This window comes from Perognathus longimembris, chromosome 6 (assembly GCF_023159225.1).
Source record: "Perognathus longimembris pacificus isolate PPM17 chromosome 6, ASM2315922v1, whole genome shotgun sequence".
Classification (NCBI taxonomy): domain Eukaryota; kingdom Metazoa; phylum Chordata; class Mammalia; order Rodentia; family Heteromyidae; genus Perognathus; species Perognathus longimembris.
The window spans coordinates 53,578,135-53,597,141 of NC_063166.1; the positions used below are offsets into that span (position 1 = coordinate 53,578,135).

General features: G+C 44.0%; 1 protein-coding gene across 6 annotated transcripts in view; it reads left to right on the forward strand.

Annotated features, from left to right (window-relative positions):
- Positions 1 to 2,248: 2,248 nt before the first annotated feature.
- The window catches only part of Rrbp1 (ribosome binding protein 1), a 68,742-nt gene continuing 51,983 nt past the window's right edge, over positions 2,249 to 19,007 (forward strand). For all 6 annotated transcript variants that reach the window (XM_048348753.1, XM_048348754.1, XM_048348755.1 and 3 more), the window contains exon 1: positions 2,249 to 2,500. The gene's annotated coding sequence lies outside the window, so the exon portion shown is untranslated. The remainder of the gene's footprint in view (positions 2,501 to 19,007) is intronic.

Below are 19,007 nucleotides of genomic sequence, written 5' to 3' on the forward strand. Positions count from 1 at the left end.
AGTACATGGGAGATGTGCATAGGTTCTATGCAAACACTAAGCCATTTTACATAAGACTGGAGTATCTGGGATTTGGGCATCCATGGTGGATCCTGGAACCAATCCTCCTCAAATATCAAGGGACTGACTACTATATTTGAACCAAGTCCTCCTGCCATGGTCTGCTTCTGGGAAAACTTTAAATGAAGACAAATAGTGTATAAGATGAAGGAGGCCCTGTCCACAGATAGCTCTTCAACATCTGGGTCTTTAAAGGATCTGTGTGTCACTTCAGACTCCTTACTCAACCTAGTACTATATTCTAGGCACTCAACACAGTGAACAAATGAATGATCACCTTCTCTAAAAGCCCAGAGGAGTACATCCACACTCAAAAAAGTTCAATGGCTTGCCCAAGGTCAAGAAAAACTAGTTGGTAGCAATTGCCAGCCTGGGATTGTTGAATTTTATTTGAAGTTGGGCCCACAGCTAGAAAATGATTGAGTACAGGAAGCTAATCCTAGTTAATTCCTGTTGATCAATCATTAATGGGTGTAGGAATCACTGCCATTAAAAACAGGAATGGATGGTTTAATTTCAACCTAACCCCTCTGTATTCCCTCTTGTAGATTTTTATTTTCCACATCAAACAAGAACTACTACAATGTAAATGGGTGTGAGTGCATTCTGTAGCCACAGGGGCCACAGCAGCAGTGTGGACAGGCCAGTCAGCTACAGCTCTTTGGGCATCCTAGAAATATACATTAAAAAAAAAAAAAAGCTGGCGGTGGCTGGAAATGTGGCCTACTGGTAAAGTGCTTGCCTAGCATACATGAAGCCCTGGGTTTGATTCTTCAGGACCACATAAACAGAAAGAGCCAGAAGTGGCTGCTGTGGCTCAAGAGGTAGAACGGTAGCCTTGAGCAAAAAGAAGCCAGGGACAATGCTCTGGCCCTGAGTCCAAGTCCCAGGATTGGCAAAAAACAAAACAAAACAAAAAAAGCTGGCTTTGAAGAGTTAAAATTAACCCAATTAATTTATTAAAATTAACACTATTAAGTGGTTAAAAACCAAACTTAAAATTTAACTGAGCCAGGCGCCAGTGGCTCACACCTGTAATCCTAGCTACTCAGGAGGCTGAGAACTGAAGATCAAGGTTTGAAGCCAGCTGGGGAGGGGAAAGGCAATGAGACTCTTTTATCCTCAATATACTACTCAGGAAAAGCCAGAAGCGGCTCTGTGGTTCAAAGTGGCAGAATGCTGCTAGCTTTGAGCTGAAGAAGCTCGGGGACAGTGCCAGGCCCTGAGTTCAAGCCCTAGGATTTGCCCCCTCCCCCCCAAAAAAAGTGAATTAGATTATAAAGAGGTGGGGGAGGGGGGTTGGCTACCCTTTGGAATAAAGTTAGATAACGAAGAAATAACAATTTGTTGGGTTTCTTGGAAAATAGGTGGGTAGTCTTGGGCCAGAACCTTTCCCCCTCCCCCATTATGGGGAGTAAGATAGCGCCACAGGTAGATGGTTAACTATTGCTCTGCTCCGTGGGGTTGGGTGTATGCAGCATCTCACAGACCATGTCACTGGTGTACCCTGCCTAGCCAAAGGGTATGCAACCCTACCTCAATTCCTTGTGCACCTCTGATCCTTCCACCCCAATTCCTCCATGTATTCAAAGGAATTCTTTCTGTAGCTAACTGGAATCTCTTTGAAGATCAGACAGCAGAGCTGGTCATCACAGCCAGAGGCCCGAGGGGGGCGGTGCTTTGGGCTCGGGCAAAGTTACTTGGGTTTAAATAAAGCATTTTTCCTGCTGTTCCTAGATTGCGCAATCCTGCTCAGGGTGACACCCTCCGCCATCTCAGCTCCGCGGGAGTTCAGAGTAGTAGGCCCAGGACTGCCAGGAATCGAACCTTCCTTCACCCTCCTAGGCGGAGGCCGCTCCACTTAAACGAAAGCCAGCAGCCCCGCCGCCGCCTCGGGGTGGGCGGGGCCGGCCTGCGACCTCCCTAGGTAGGCCGGGCGTCCTAGCCCCGCCCCCGCGCAGAGCCGAGAGCTGCGCTGCGCGGCCCCGCCCCCATTGCCCCGCCCACCGCAGCTCCCTGCAGCTCCTCCCCTCTCTCATTGGTCGCGGCGTAGACCCGCCCTTCTGCCCAATGGCTGCGGCCGCGGCTCGGCCGTACGCGTCCTGAGTGGCCAGCGACCGGCAGAGTGGCGGAGAGCAGTCCAATGGGGAGAGGCGTCTCGATGAATGGCTGGCCCGGGTGGGGAAAGCAGGAGGCGGCGATCCCGGCGGAGGGGGCCGTTCGCCAGCTCGGAGGCAGAAAGTGCCACGACTCCACACGCGCGCACGCAGCCAGCGAGCGGCCAGAGCGGACGGCGGACGGGGCGGACGGCGTCGGGGTCGCGGGAACTGCAGCTGCTTAGGGGCGGCTTCTCGGCGGAGGCTCGGCCGGCTCCTCTCTTGCGGTTCCGCGGCGGCGGCATCTCCTGCCCTCGCTCTCCCTCTCGCGTCTCCGGCTGCAGGTAAAAAACTTGGCCGGGCCCTGCAGCGGCGGTGGTGGCGCGCGGACCAGGCCGTCGGGGCGCCCGGGCTGGCTGCACTGCGAGTGACACGTCTCCTTGGCGGCCCCTCCCCCGGCGGCGCCGGCCCTCCCGCCCGGGCCGTCGCCCAGGCCCCTCGGGTGGGACCTGGGGGGAGTGGGGGGTGTCTAGCAGGCCCAGCCCGTGCAGGGGCGTCGGCCCCAGCGCGCTCCGCCATGCGGACCTTGCGCCCCGCCGTCGGGGAACCGCGGTGGCTACGCGGCGCGACGTGGCGACCCCTCCCTCCGGACCGGGCCGTCGGGCCGGCCGGCGCGCTCAGAAGTTGGGTGAAGAAAGTTGGCGGCGGGGCGGGGCGGCGCACAGCTGGCTAAGGAAGGGGTTAAGTTTCGGGAAGCCGCCGGATGACGTTGCCGGGGCTGGAGTCCGGGCCGGAGGGTGGGGGTGGGGGGCGGAAGACGGTGGGGCCGGCCTGGGGGAAGAGGGTAGGTACGATGGACGACCCTGGACGGAGCTCACCAGCCTGCGAACTGTAGCCTAGGTGCCGCCTCGGGCGTATCGGGGTGGCCCCGACGGGGCGGGCTGGGAGTCACCACTGGTCTGGTTGAGGGTGCTGTCCGGGGCCGGACGCTCGGCGGCCGCCGTGGCAACTTCCCGGAGTATGGGGTGAGGCTCCTTGCTCCCCCTGGCGGTGGGGCCTCGGCACCGTTTCCCCAGCGGGGCCGTGTGGAACCCGGCACGAGGGTGCCTGACTGGGGTCGAGGGGCACCTCGGGCTCTGTCTGGCCCTCCCGGCCCGCGGCTAGGATGAATGGGCCGGTGGTGCCAGGCCCAGGCGGAAGCGGGCACCTCCGGCCCGGCCAGCCAAGCATGCTGGCACCCGTCCCGTCCCGCTGCCCGCCCCGCCAAGGCTGCCTGGCTTCGCCCTGGACTGGGAGAGCTAGCGGGCCTGCGCCCCAGTAGGGAGGGAAGGAGATGCTTCAGGGTCCTCTTCCTGGATTGTAAACCACGAGCTCTTTGAGGGCTCCATACCGTGGGGAGTAGCTTCCAACAAGTCTTTTTTTTTTTTTTTTTTTTTTGCTTGGGATCTCTCATTTCCCTCTCTGATAAAGGGAATCCTCCTCCTCTGTACATGAGAGAAAAGCACTGAGGACCCAGTACTTGTAGCTAGCCTCGTAGTTAACGAGTATTTACCTTTCCTCTTGGGATGGGTTGCCGTGTTAGGGACTTGAGGGAAAATGGAGCCAGGTGGGTCCTGGCTACATCACCTCTGGCTCAGGTTCCCTAACCTCTGTGAACCCGGGTTTTCTTATCTGTAGCCTGGAGATAGTACCACCCACTCCCGGTAGGATCAGAGTTGTTCAGGGAAGTGCCTCCCTGCCCGGTCCTTGTGCAAACAGAAGGCAGTTTAGCAATAACCCTGGAGGTCAGAGGTCAGGATAGACGGGAAGCACCCAGGAAATGAAACTTTGGAGGCTCTCTGGAGCCTCCCAGGTTACTGTTGGCTCAACTGTTCATTCACTGTGCTTAAACCTGGTTCAGGAGTCCCTGGGTGGATTTTTCTGGAGACTGGCGAAATAGGCCCAGAAGGATTACACATCCTAGGCTAAGCAATTTGCACACCTAACACTAGCCCTCTACTGTTGAGCATTGTCTCCCACCTCCCTTTACCTCCTTACAGTTTTCAATTGCCTTTGTCTTGACTTCCTGTTAATTGCAGGCCCTTAGAAATCTCTGTGACCCTGCAGCATGCTACCTGTGTGCTGTCTTAATTCCATTATGAACTTTTCAAAGGTCAGCTTACTTTGGTCTGCTAACTTGTTTCCCTTCCAAATGCAGCTTCCAGTTCTGAAAGTCTGGAGATGCTCACAGATACCTGTCTACTCAAGAAAAGGAAAAGTCAAGGCAGACCTTTTTTAAAAATAAGATTTCCTATACATTGAGCAGTGCAGACCTGGATTCCAGAGCAAGCCTGGGTTTCTGGCGCCTGAGTCAGTTGAGGCCTAGAGGAGGCCAAAATGGGGAACAAAAGTTCTTACTTTTCTTTCTTAAGAAATCTCAGGATTTGGAAGCAGAGAGTTTCCAGTAAGTAGAGGTATAGGTACTATGTTATAACAGAATTCTTTCCTTTCATATTTAGGAATCAAACCCTGACCGTCTATATCAAGGGAATAAGAAGCTAGAGTGATACTGTGATATATGAACATTTTTTGTTGTTGTTGGAGAGTTTTAAATCCTGAATCGTAACAATTGAGCAATTATTCTCTTGCTTAAATGAGTTTTAACTCTACCAGCTGCAATAATTAGATAGCAACCAAACTCAGTTTAACTAGTTGAGTACAAATGATTTAATTGGCTATTGGCTTATATATAGCAGGGGTACTTTTTAAATGTATGGGACCTTGAACTCTTATTCTTTTACCCCTGGGAGCTTTAACTAATAGACAAATGACACAGGATCAAGTGTTTTTTCTTTGCTAAAATTAAAGACAAATCCAGAGGAGGAAGAAGAGTCAGTGAGAATTATAAGGGTAGGAATTGTACTGTTCCTCGGCATCTTGGACATGCAATGATGGTTAAGTCCTAACACATCTCCCTGCTCCTCCTAAAGGGAGTGTTAAAAAAGTAGGTTGCCTGGCTCCTGGGCCAATTGAGGCCCAGAGGACTGAGGAGAAGACTGGAGGAAGACAGCAAGAAAGGAATGTTGGGATTGGGAAGCAGAAGGTGTCAATACTTAATAGTTATTGAAGGAGGTAGACATACAGTTGTCTCATGGGACAAATGAAAATGAGTCCAACCTGATTTTTAAATTTGCTGTTTATAATCCCATCCTTTGAGTTTCTTCTCTATTTAGGCCTCACAGCAACCCTAGTTTATAAGGTATTTATCATTGTTTGCTACCTATTTCATGGGTAGGAATGAGGATGCTCAGCAAATCACCAGGAGGTGTTGGGTCTGTCCTATTGTCCTATGTTAACTAAATGACATGGTCCCTCTGCCTTGTGTGTGTGTTTATGTGTGTGTGCTGGTCTTGGGGCTTGAACTACTCAAGGCCTGGGCACTGTCCCTGAGCCTTTTTGCTCAAGGCTAGTTGCCTTGAGCCACATGAGCCACAGCTCCACTTCCAGCTTTTTGGGGTTAGAGACTTTCCTGCCTAGATTGGCTTTGAACTGTGATCCTCAAATCTCAGCCTCCTGAATAGCTAGGATTACAGGTGTGCACCACTGGTGCCTAGCCTCTGCCTTTTGAATATTCTATAGGGCTGTATAATTCTACCTTCCTGGGATAGTAATTACCCAAGGGAGGATGCCAAACTAGAAGGTTGAAATTAAGAGATTCAGTGGTAAAAAGATAGCATGAGTTGAAAATGTGGCACTGCAAGAAAGCATTCTGAATTTCATTTTTTTAATGAAGCATTTCTATGCTGGGCCTTCAAACTCTATACATGCAAGTAAATGACACTTGTCTGAAGAAGCTTCGATCAGGTCCATATGGTCCATATGAAATAAAGAATTAAGATCTTAGCTGCGCACTGGTGGTTCATGCCTGTAATCCTAGCTACTTGGGAGGCTGAGATCTGAGGATTGTGGTTCAAAGCCAGCCTGGGCAGGAAAATCTGTGAGTCTCTCTCTCTCTCTCTCTCTCTCTCTCTCTCTCTCTCTCTCTCTCTCTCTCTCTCTTCCCCCACTCCCTCTCTTCCCCCCTCTCCCTCTTTCTCCTTTTCTTTCTTTCTTTCTTTTTTTTTTTTTTTGGTCAGTCCTGGGACTTTAACTCAGAGCCTGGGTGCTGTTCCTAAGTTCTGTTGCTCAAGGCTAGCATACTACCATATAGAGCCACAACACCACTTCCGGCTTTTTCTTAGTAGTTTATTGGAGATAAGAGTCTCATGGACTTTCCTGCCCACTCTGGCTTTGAACCATGATCCTCAGATCTCAGCCTCTTAAGTAGCTAGGTTTACAGGCGTGAGCCACCAGCATCCAACTTCTGTGAGACTCATCTCCAATTAACCACCAGAAAACCAGATGGGGAGCTGTGGCTCGAAGTGGTAGGGCATTAGACTTGAGCAAGAAAGCTCAGGGACAGTGCCCAGGTCCAGAATTCAAGCCACACAACTGACAGAAATAAATGAATAAATAAAAATAAAAAATTAAGTTCTTGGCCACATTTTAAGTGGTTAGTAGTCACATATTGGTTAGTGTAGGTTTGCTTCATTCCCTTTGTCACAGAAAGCCTGACTGGACAGCTTGGGCTAGGTAAGTGGCATTGACTGACATTCAGGTGTTTGTTCTTGATCTTATAGACATATTATGATATTGGACCAGGTGAAATTGGCCATTGTGTTAAGTCAAACAGTTGATTGGTGTAAACTTTAGAAAGCATTAGTTCTAGTGTTTCATGCATTGTAAACCACATACCAGAAAAAAGAGGTTGATCATAGAGGCAGCAGTTTTACCTAGTATTGACAGCATCAAAATGATCAAATCTACCAAACACAGAAAATAAGTGGTTATTAGATGGAGAGCATATGGTTTGTAAAGAAATTACATATTTCTAAACGTGAGAGCTTGGGCAAGGAAGGCCACTTAACATTATAGGGAATTAACTCAGGGACTTCCTGGGAGACCATTTACTTAGGCAGACAAATTCAGAATGGTTTTTCTGAAACAGGTAGATGCTTATGTTTAAAACCATACACCTCTTCTGTTTTCCTGTTAAGTGTTGTAAGTAACATGTTTTCCCTACTTGTCAAGCAATGGGCAGCAACTTTATAAAGAATCCCTTACAGTTTCTGATTTTTAGATTTTTTGCAAGATTGGAATACCCGCCTGGTCCCCAAAACTTACACATTCTATTATTCTGTACTTTTCCTATCTGGCTGGTGTAAATAATTTTCTGAGCTAGTAACTATTTGAATATTCTGTTATACAACTTTGAAAAGATCATTGGGATTTTGAAGGGTCAGTGTATGGGAAGAATTTGTGCATTCTTTGTTGTAATAGTGGGCTCATTTTAGTGCTCTGTAGAATGACATAAAACCAAAATTTAAACAACCTGATGGACAGCTAGCTAGTTAATCTCATTATTGGTCAGAAAAGAGGTCCGCTGAAAAGTTGTCAGCTGTTAATAGTGATAATGGGTATCATCTGCTGACTCAATAGTTAGAAAAAGACCACCCAAACCTTTAATTCTAGACCATAACCATGAGCAGGCTATAAGCAGACAAGGTCTATGTTAGCATGTCTGGAGACAAGTTCCTAATGTCCCTCTGTGGACTAGACTCTACTCCATGGAATCAAACAACTGAGCCACCCTTTCAGTTTTTAATTAAATTTAGATTTTTAGGACTCTCAAGAAAAATGGGAGTTTCTTGCCACATCATGTTGGTTTTCTTGTGGCAGCTGTGACCTGTGTTCGACCTTCCTGTGTAAGGCTGATACCTTTTTCACCAGCATCTTTCCGTAATTTATGTGGCATGCTTGCATATTGGCAGTCACTGTGGAACTTGGGGCATCCGGGTGTAACCTGGCTCGTCCGTCATCAGCATTGCTGGCTCAGCTGTAACACATGAGCTACAGGAGGGCTGAGATGCACATGGGCAGTGAGAAGCCTGGGCTGGGAGTTCTAACCCCAGGCATAAGTGATATGACCATAGCTTTCAGTTTTTTCCTTCCTGGGCTCAGTGTCCACTTATCAAATAAAAGCAGGCCAAAGGGCTTCAGCTTTCAATCCATAAGCCTCGATTTAATTTTAACTCCTTGCTCTCAAACCTGTGTCTTTTACACTAGCAAATCCCATCAGCTCTACCCTCAAACCCATTGTCTCACCATCTCTGTTGGTTCTACCTAGATCACTCCCACACCTGCTTATTTCCCCGCCCTCTGAACTAGTTCCCACCTCTGCAGGTCTGTTCCTGGAGCAGGTGGATTCACTCTTCATTTCAGTGTCCTCCTCCTTGGCCAGTCTCTACAGTGGTTTTTCCCTTTTGCTCCAGCTGTGTTGGCCTTCTCTCATCCTCAGGCACACATGCCCCAGAGCTTTGTCTTGTGGTGTTGCCTCTACCTCGGGGGACCTTTTCCTAGGTAGCTACAGGTGGCTTCCCCAACCCCTTTCAGGTCTGTCTGCCCTCTTATTTAAAGTGACAGCTCCTGTCTCACCTCTGCATCTTTCTCATTACTACCACCTGATAAGTCTTTTTTTTTTTTTTTTTTTTTGCCAGTCCTGGGGCTTGAACTCGGCCTGAGCACTGTCCCTGGCTTCTTTTTGCTCAAGGCTAGCACTCTACCACTTGAGTCACAGCACCATTTCTGGCTTTTTCTGTTTATGTGGTGCTAAGGAATTGAACCCAGGGCTTCCTGCATACTAGGCAAGCATCTACCCTTAAGCCACATTCCCAGTCCCTAGGTCCCATTTTTGACTGGAACCAAATACCATAAGCTATACCAGCAATGTGTAAAATAGTGATGGCACCCAGGAGATATCCATGCTTGCTGGGCTAAGGGAGAAGTATTTTTAGTGCTTATGATCTGTGAGTCTATTGCCATTTTGCCTGAAGTCATCTGGATTTCTAGAGCATCAAATATAAACACAAAAACATTCCAGAGCCAAATGCAAGCAAATTCTGGATTATCTCCAACCTGGCTTCAGTTGAGAAACTGACAAGAAGGTAGAATTGGTGTTGTGGAGTGTGGACAGTCCCTCATTGCCAGGCCAGAAATGAAAGCACTTGGGAGCTGGGGCTTAGGGTCTCCAGGCAGCTTTCATTGCTCTTAGAGATGACTGTTTCTCCACAGCCCAGCACCTCAGCATCCAACTCGCCTCACCTCCTGGCAGATTCTCTTTCTCAAGGCCTTCCCACATATGGAAGTCAGGTGGAGGAAGTTTGGTGAGGGAGGCCAGTTACCCCATCCTTCATTTCCCTACCTCTTTAAGGCAAAGAAGACGAGTAGATTCTAGAGTCCTAGCTCTTTGTGATGGAAATGTGTAACTGACTCATTTTACATAGATTGTTCATACCCAGGTGGTATTTTTTTTTAAACTTTTCTCATTGCGTAATTAAAATGTACAACTCAGCTGTATCAAAACCAAGTTTGGGGGAATATGGCCTAGTGGCAAGAGTGCTTGCTTCGTATACATGAAGCCCTGGGTTCGATTCCTCAGCACCACATATATAGAAAAGACTAGAAATGGCACTAGCATTGAGCAAAAAGAAGCCAGGGACAGTGCTCAGGCCCTGAGTTCAAGCTCCAGGACTGGCAAAAAAAACCCCAACCCCCCCTCCAAGTTTGTTTCCCATGAAGACTGATACAAATAGGGATTAGATCTACCTGTATTTCTGTTGGGTACCTTATTATTTCTGATTAGTTCTTGGTGTTTGTACTATAATATTTAGAAAGCATATAGCTTGTACTATAGAATTAGAAAATCTTATCATTAGAAAGAAAAATCTATTCTCAGAACTGGAGTGTGACTTAAGAGGTAAGAATGCTTACTTAACAAGTATGAAACCTCGGATTCAGTCCACAGTACAGGGGAGAAACAAAACAATAATAATCACGGTGACTGAAGGAAGGAGAAAGAACAGAAGAGTAAATAAAGATGTTTAACGAAAAGTCTTATTAGTGATGTGTCAGTGGACTTCTGAAGGCTAGCTTTAGTATGATTCCGAAGCCCAGTCACCATCATGTCATCATGAGCAGTAGTTCATGTCATAAATTGCTTCCCTTTTTAGTGGAAGATTCTGAGTTTTATTTTGTAAAGTTTAAAAGAAAATTTAAACAGATACATATTAACATTTTTATTTTATTTTCGTTCTCATAAAGGTGATGTACAGAGGGTTTACCATACCTTTAAAGTACAAAGGTGTTTCCATTTATGAGTATAATTCTTTCTTTCTTTTTTGCCTGTCTTGGGGCTTGAACTCAGGGCCTGGATGCTATCCCTGAGCTGCTTCTGCTAGCACTCTACCTCTTGAGCCACAGTGCTACTTCTGACCTTTTCTGAGTGGTTTGTTGGAGATGAGAGTCACATGGACTTTCCTGCTTAGGCTGGCTTCGAACTATGATCCTCAGATTTCAGCCTCCTGAGTAGCTAGGATTGCAACCATGAGCCCCCACACTAGCAGTACGAGTGCATCCTGATGGGTTTTAACTTTTAAAAGATTGTAAAGAGGAAAGCATAGTAGGTGAGACTAAGCTGCCATCCTTGCTACAGCAGGAAGTGACACCTACCTTGGCTAAATTCCAATTAATTCATTTCTGGAGAAAGAAGGCAATGTTGTGTGTGTGAGTGGGAGCTGAGAGGCGGACAGTAACAACCATACTTCGTGATCACAGATTCTTTAGGCCTTTAAGGTGCTTCTCCTTCAGGATCCATGGGATGTATTTTCTTTTTTTTGGCCAGTCCTGGGCCTTGGACTCAGGGCCTGAGCACTGTCCCTGGCTTCTTCCCGCTCAAGGCTAGCACTCTGCCACTTGAGCCACAGCGCCACTTCTGGCCGTTTTCTGTATATGTGGTGGTGGGGAATCGAACCTAGGGCCTCGTGTATCCGAGGCAGGCACTCTTGCCACTAGGCTATATCCCCAGCCCCCATGGGATGTATTTTCTTAGCAGAGATGGCACATACTTTTAACTCTTTACTGAAGTAAACATACTTGTGGAGCCAGGAGGAGACATAGGCTCAGCTATAGAAGAGTGTGCTAGGCTTTACCCCCAAGTGCTTATACTAATTCACTCTTGGAGCAGTAATGCATTATAAAATGACTGGCTTTTAAAAGGAACCAAAGTGAAGTTTGAGTTGTCATTGATAATAAAAATTAACTCCTTTATACTCAAGTTCTCTTTCGTCATAGACACAAATGCCTAGCAGTAGAATTTGTTAATCCAAAGGTGAGCCTCTGCAAAAGGCACTGAGACCAGGTCAGATTTTTTTTTTTTTTTTGCCACTAAGCAAATGCTATTTCTTCATCACAAAATGGAGCAGAAAAATAGCTTCTCATAGGAGTTAAAGGAGGAGGTTGAGCAATGCTCTGGTCAAGAGTTCCTTATCAGAAACTGCCCCTAAAGTGAATTTTATAAAAACACAGGACCCGGCATCTAATACTGTATGTTTTTAATTAGAAAATTTGCCCATCAGGGGTTGGTGGTGGTATGGAGATACCCTTGTAGGATCTTTACTTCCTTACATCTCTACCCTGGGATTGGGGGTGCATTAGTCTTCCAGTCTGTAGAAGGATACATTCCTAGATGGCCAGTGAGTACTGAAAACTGCAGGTAGTACTGAACCCTTGTCATGCTTTCTTCTTTAGGTACATACTTACGATGACAGTGAATTTATAAATTAGAACTAAAAGTAGAACCATTAGTATAATCTTATTGTACTGTACAGTACTCACAATCCTGGTGATACAATATGTACATCATGAGATACAGTGAAGTGGATAATGTAGGCATTGTGATGCAGCCTTAGGCTACTATTGCCCTGTGATCATACATATTTGAACTGTGGCTGGTTGGGCAATCCAAACATCAGAAAGTAAAAGCATGGATAAGGGAGAACTTTGGAATATCCAGCTCTGGATTAAGAAGTTGTTTCTGTGATTAAAAAGAAAGGAGGAAGAGGATGAGGAAAAGGAGGAGTTGTTTCCTTCTGCAGCCAACCTTCCCATCACCTAGCAGCAATGTTCTTCCTTCTAAGCCCTTGGGTGGCTGGGTTTTTATCTGGTTGTGGTTTTGAGCAGCAGCACCACCAAATATTAGTTAGCTTACAGATGGAAAAGGCACTTGGGGATAAGGGGAAGCACTTGGGTTGGCTACATACACCTTTTGATTTGAGATAGGTTTGAATCAGTTGTACATAAAAGATTAATTTTTTTTTCTGAAAAATAGGGAGTGACCCAGATGATTCTGAGGAAGATGGTAATCAGAGAGAATACTTAGTAGGATAAACAGCCCTGCAGACCTTCAGTGAACTGGGGAAACTCTAAGCTCTGATGGTATCTCTAGGCATAAAGGATAGAGATTAAAACACAGGCTTGTGGGATAGGAGACCCTTCCCCTAAGAGCGGGAATCACTAAAGCCTAGATACCTTCTGGCAGAAGTGAGTCAGAAGTTAGCACTCCGTGGCTGGGAGTGTAGTTAGTAGTAGAGTCCCTGCTTAGCATTCTTTTCTTTTCTTTTTTTTTTTTTTTTTGCCAGTCCTGGGCCTTGGACTCAGGGCCTGAGCACTGTCCCTGGCTTCTCTTTGCTCAAGGCTAGCACTCTGCCACTTGAGCCACAGTGCCACTTCTGGCCGTTTTCTATATATGTGGTGCTGGGGAATCGAACCCACGGCTTCATGTATATGAGTCAAGCACTCTTGCCATTAGGCCATATTCCCAGCCTCCTGCTTGGCATTCTTGATGCCCCGGGTTCTGTCTCCAGCATTGGGGTGTGTGTGGTGGGGTGGGTAGGTAAGCACTTTCCTTACCCCAGACCCAGGACTGATAGGAGGGTGCTGCCTGAAAGTGGGTACCACAAGTTGTTCTTTATGCTGATCATATGAACCACATGCTGGCATACAGAAGCTCATTGTAGATTTAAGAGTTGATCTGGACAGACAGTACTTCTAGGCCAGTCTATGAGCAAGCAGATGTTTATCTTACGTTTGGTGAATCCCAGGTATAATTAAGACAGGAAAATAAACAGTCAGTCCATAGTTACAAACACAAGGCACTAAACAAGAAAGATACAAAGCCCTGTGAATTAAGGACCAGCAGGAGAACAGATATGTGAATAAATACCTAAGACAATGGAGATGGTACAGATTTTGTTTTGGGTTTTTTGTTTTTTTTGGCCAGTCCTGGGCCTTGGACTCAGGGCCTTAGCACTGTCCCTGGCTTCTCTTTGCTCAAGGCTAGCACTCTGCCACTTGAGCCACAGCGCCACTTCTGGCCGTTTATTATATATGTGGTACTGGGGAATCGAATCTAGGGCTTCATGTATACTAGGCAAGCACTCTTGCCACTAGGCCATATCCCCAGCCCGAGATGGTACAGATTTTAAACTCCACCACTTACTGTACTCCAAATTATTGTCAAGACTGAAAATATCAACAGGGACAGTGAACTGTAAAAGTCTCTGCACATCTGATAAAAGGCCTTTGCTTCATGTAGATGTGAAAAGCTTGACACTTACAATAAAAATATAGCAGATGGGTTTACCAGCAGAATAGACAAAACTCAAAAGCAAAAATGAGCAAGGTAGAGCTGAAGAGGCTTCATTGTAGAGAAACACCTAATTGAATTCCTAAGACCAATTAGAAATCTGGAGATGTGTGTTTAATTGAAGTTCCAGGAGAGGAGAGGAAATAGAACTAGTACTTAAAGAGGTAGTGACTAACAATTTTACAGAATGAATAAGATACCCATTAAAAAACGTGAACTTGGCTGGGCATTGTTGGCTTACACCTGTAAACCTAGCTACTCAGGAGGAGGAGATCTGAGGATTTCAGATTTGAAACCAGCCCAAGCAGGAAAGTCTGTTGAGACTCTTATCTCTAATAAACGACTCAGAAAAAGCCAGAAATAGTGCTGTGGCGCAAGTGGTAAAACACTAGCCTTGAGCAGAAGAAGCTCAGGGACAGCGCCCAGGCCCAGAATTCAAGCCTTAGGAGAGGCAAAAAAAAAAAAAAGACAATCTAAGAAATCTGGAAACAACCCAAGCACAATAAAATAGAATCTACATAGTTACATTTAGTAGTATAGTAAAGGGAAAAGTTTAACAGTAGAAGTAGATTAGTATTCATTTATTTTAATTTTTATTAGCTTTAGTTATACAGGGAGGGATTTCATTGTTACATTTCTACACATGTTTATACTTTATTCCAGTCTCACCCCCCTCTCTCACTTTTCCTTATCTCTTTTGTCCCATCCCATTTCATTGGTCTGTTTTTATAGTTGCAAATAATCTACTTTGGAAATACTCAACTTCCTTGTTAGTCCTACCCCCTCCTAGAATCTACCTCAACAGAACCTATTTTTCTTTCCCTGCCCCTACTCTCTTATTGATCCACAGCTTTCATTGAATTTCTTAAGCTGTTTTCATATGTACTTGAAGTATATTACAAAGTTATTCCTCTGAAAAGAAGACCATTTAAAAGACAAAGACATTTATTAAAAGGTCTTTGTTGAAGGAAATTCTCAAGTATATTCCTGGAAGGAAGGTAAGTCCAATGGAAGCAGGTGAGATAAAGCAGTGAAAAGAAGATGGTTAATATTTGGACAATTCTGAGAAAATGTAAAAATATAATGTTGGGGAGATTGAAAAAGCTTTTGAGTTGGAAAGAGGTAATGAAATCAGGTAAAGGTTTTGCTTAATTTGTGAACTTTGTTGATTTTCAAAGGTAATTACTAAAGAATGAAGCAATGAATCACTTCTACAATAGTAGATAGGAACAAATGAAGCATTAAAAAATGATCCAAAAAGAGTTAAGAAAGGAGACAAGTGAAAAAGTAGCACAAAATAAAGTTCTAAACCCAAACTTAACATTCATATTAAATGTAAACACTCCAGTTCATCCATAGATATTATTCATACTTGATTTTAAAAAACCCTGCTGTTTACAAAAGACAAAGGGTGAAAGTGAAAGGGAAGAGGATATGCTATGGAGATATTATTGAAAGAAAACTGAAATCTGGGAGCTGGTGCCTCATGCCTGTAATCCTAGGTATTCAGGAGAGTGAGATCTAAGGTTCACAATTGGAAGCCAGCTCAGGCAGGAAAATCTGTGAGACTGGTATCTCCAATTAACTACCCAAAAAGCTGGAAGTGGCACTGTGGTTCAAGTGGAAGAGAGCTAGCCTTGAGCAAAAATAAAAGCCCAAGGACAGTGCCTAGGCCCTGAGTTTAAGCCCCAAGACTTGTCACAGGAAAATAAATCAATAAGCATAAGAGATTTTCAACAAAAATATAAGTATATACAAATACAGCTATACAGCTACAAGTAAACAACTACAGCCAAAGTATGGTTCACAAAGGCTATAGCTATGGCCTTGATATGTCTCAACAAATATTAAGGTCTTGAAATTGTGTGGAGTGTGTAGTAATTCTATAGTTCAGTTAAGCTAGAAATAGGACTGAAAAGACTAGAAAATTTCCATGTATTTGGAAATTTTGAAATGTTTATAATAGTTTTTGAGGGTTAAAAAGTAACTGGAGACAGTGTCTCATTTCTTTAGTTTCAGCCACTTAGGAGCCTGAGATCCAGAGGACTGTGGTTTGAGGCCAGCCTGTTGTAAGACCCCATCTCAATCAATAAAAGTGTGCTTGTCATCCCACTTAGAAGGAAACATAGCTAGGATGATCACAGTCCACAGTGGCCAAGGCATAAATGCAAGACCTTATTCAATAAATAGCTAAAAGAATAGAATAGTAGAATGGCTCATGTTCAAATCCCAGTACCACCAAAAACACATACAAAAAATAAAAATAAAAAGGGAAATACTAAATGAAAATTCTACATATTAATAAAACTTGAAGTATGTAATTCAGACATTACATTCTGAGAGATTTATAACTTAAATGCATTAACAAAAAGATAATTAACGAACTTAGCATGCATACTGACATTACAAAAGGGAAAGTAAACCTAAGCCAATCGTCGGGAAGTAGCAGCAGTGAGAAGTAAAGACACAGAACACAACCCTAGAGAACCTCAGCAAAGTGGCACCTTCATCCTTAGAAGACAAACTTCAGAATTTCAAAATTGATCAAAGAGAATCATAAATAGCAAATACGTAAATAGAATTTACTACAGATAAGTGGGTATTGTGAAATTCAAAATTAATATCACTGGTACTTATTAAAAATGTCTAATAGAACCAGACAGTAGCATATTCATGTAATCCCAAGTACTGTGGCAGCTGAGGTGGGAAAGACTGCAAATTGAAGACCAATCTGTGCAATATAGCAAGACTTTTTTTTTTGCCAGTCCTGGGCCTTGGACTCAGGGCCTGAGCACTGCCCCTGGCTTCTCTTTGCTCAAGGCTAGCACTCTGCCACTTGAGCCACAGCGCCACTTCTGGCCATTTTCTATATATGTGGTGCTGGGGAATCGAACCCAGGGCTACATGTATATGAGTCAAGCACTCTTGCCACTAGGCTATATTCCCAGCCCTTTTTTTTTCATTTTTAATCTCATAGAATACATAACCATAATTATTAAGGAAATGGGTCCTTAAGTAAGTTTTCTCATTAAAAAAAAAAAAAGCACCAGGCTCAGGTGACTTCATTAGCTAGCATTGTAACTGTTCATAAGCATTGTAACTGTTCATAACTCTTAGAAAAAAAATGAGCAGGTAATGCTCATTTGATGTCTGCTAACCTGACAAGGAGGAAAGAAAATTGTTCAACCTCATACCTAAAATTATAATCTATATTCTATACAGTTAACCATACTTATTCCAGGAATGCAAACTTAGTTTAATGCTTAAAATAGGTATATTTGGACTGGAGGTGTGGCTCAGGATAGAGCACCTGCCCAACAAGTTTAAGGCCCTGGGTTCAAAACTTGAGTACTGTCTACCCCTCCAAACATCAGTGGCAATAACTAAATGCATTTGGGAAAACTTGGAATAAGCTAAATTAAATAAACTTACAAAAATAAAGTATGTTGCAATAGAATAATGTGGTTATCTTAACAGACACAGATAAAAGCATGTGATAAAATTCGGTACACGTTTATGGAGATAATGGAGAAAAGGCACCTTTAATCGACAAAGGTGTATGTCACCTGATAAAGGATATCAAAAAGTCATTAGTAAGCATCACACTGAACAATAGACACTTTAATCTTGCCTTACAGTTTGTAGGAAAACTGGCTGCCTGCTAGTCACTCCTTTTCTGTGTTGGAGCTCCTACCCTGTAGGAGAAATGAGCAGAATATACCAGGATTAGAAAGAAAGGAGCAAAAGTATGAACATATGCTTATATATGTAGAAAACTTTAAAACCTACAGATGTCACTAGAATTAGACAAAGTTGTTTGAGGGATAAAGATCACCCTACTTAAATCAGTTACATTCCTGACTACCAACAGCAAACAGAAAATGAAACTTAAGAGGCTTATATGCAACAGTATAAAAATTGTGAAGAACTAAGAAGTAACTGGATAGTAAGCACGATTCCTGGTATGCATTATTTTCTCCATCAGAATGCTTATGTTCTGTTTGGATTTGGTCCCTGTATCAGTATTGATTGGCAAAACTATCCTGATGTAATTTTTAGTACATCATTTGCTCAACAAACACTGCCTGAGTGCTGATGTGCTGAGATTTGGAGGGATACAGTGTAGATCAGATTGATCTCTGCTTTCTAGATACAGGTCTCCTCAGATAAGATCCTATGTGCATCTTAATTCTTTATGTCTATTTTGAGAAATCAGGATTCTTGATTCCTGCCGTATTGGCCTGTTATCTTCCTTAATAATTTGAAGCCTTGGGCTTCTTGTAAGTGCTCAGAAATTTAAATCTTTTTAAATAACTATTTTTTAACTTTTTATTTTTTGGACAGAAATAATGTTAATTCTTAATTTTTTCCCCTCCAGCATTAAAATTGAACCTGAAGTGGCTTCTGAATAAGCTAAGGTTTATAATAGAATACATTTCTATTTTTAGGGTTTCAACTCTTCTTTAAAACAAATAGCATTGTTTCTTTAGGAAGTCAGTTATTTCTATTCTCTTAATACATGAATTAAATTGTTTCAGAATCATCTTTTCATCTCTGCATTTCTCCTAGTTTTTTTTTCAGGTATATGTGTCACACACACACCCACGGACGCGCACGCACGCGCATATGCACATACACATAATCAGAGGTTACCAAGCACTGGTGGCTTGTGGCTATAATCCTAGCTACTAAGGATGCTAAGATCTGAGGATTATGGTTTGAAGTCAGCCATGGTCGCAAAGTTTTTGAGGCTCTTATCTCCAATTAACAATCAAAAAAGCTGGAAGTGGAGCCGTGGCTCAAGTGTTAGAGCACTAGCCTTGAGCAAAAAAACAAAACGTAACAAGAAAACTCAGGGGCAGCACCCAGACCCTGTGACTGGAACACATACATAAAAAAATTAGTGGTTGCACTAAATCAAGCAGGAATAGGAAGTTCTGGCAGCTGTAGTCATCTTGGGATTTTAGTGTCCAATTTGTGCAGCAATTTGTCTAAGGTGGGGAGTAGGAACTGAGCCTTCCCTCATATTCTAGCTATGTTCTGAGTTCTTGGAGGGCTGTACAGTGAATGAAAGGCTTCTAGTCCATAGCTAGGGATGAGAATGGTGAGAACTTATCTGTTTTGTTCTGAAAAGTTTTAACCTGCCTCAGTAAAATTTCATCTTTGGCTATTGACTTCCTTGAGGGTTTCATTGGAGCAAACATAAAATTGAATTTAGGAGGCAAGATCCTAAAGATTTGCCACTGGTAAAACCTCCCCAAATGTATTTATAAATTCATATATAAGGTTTA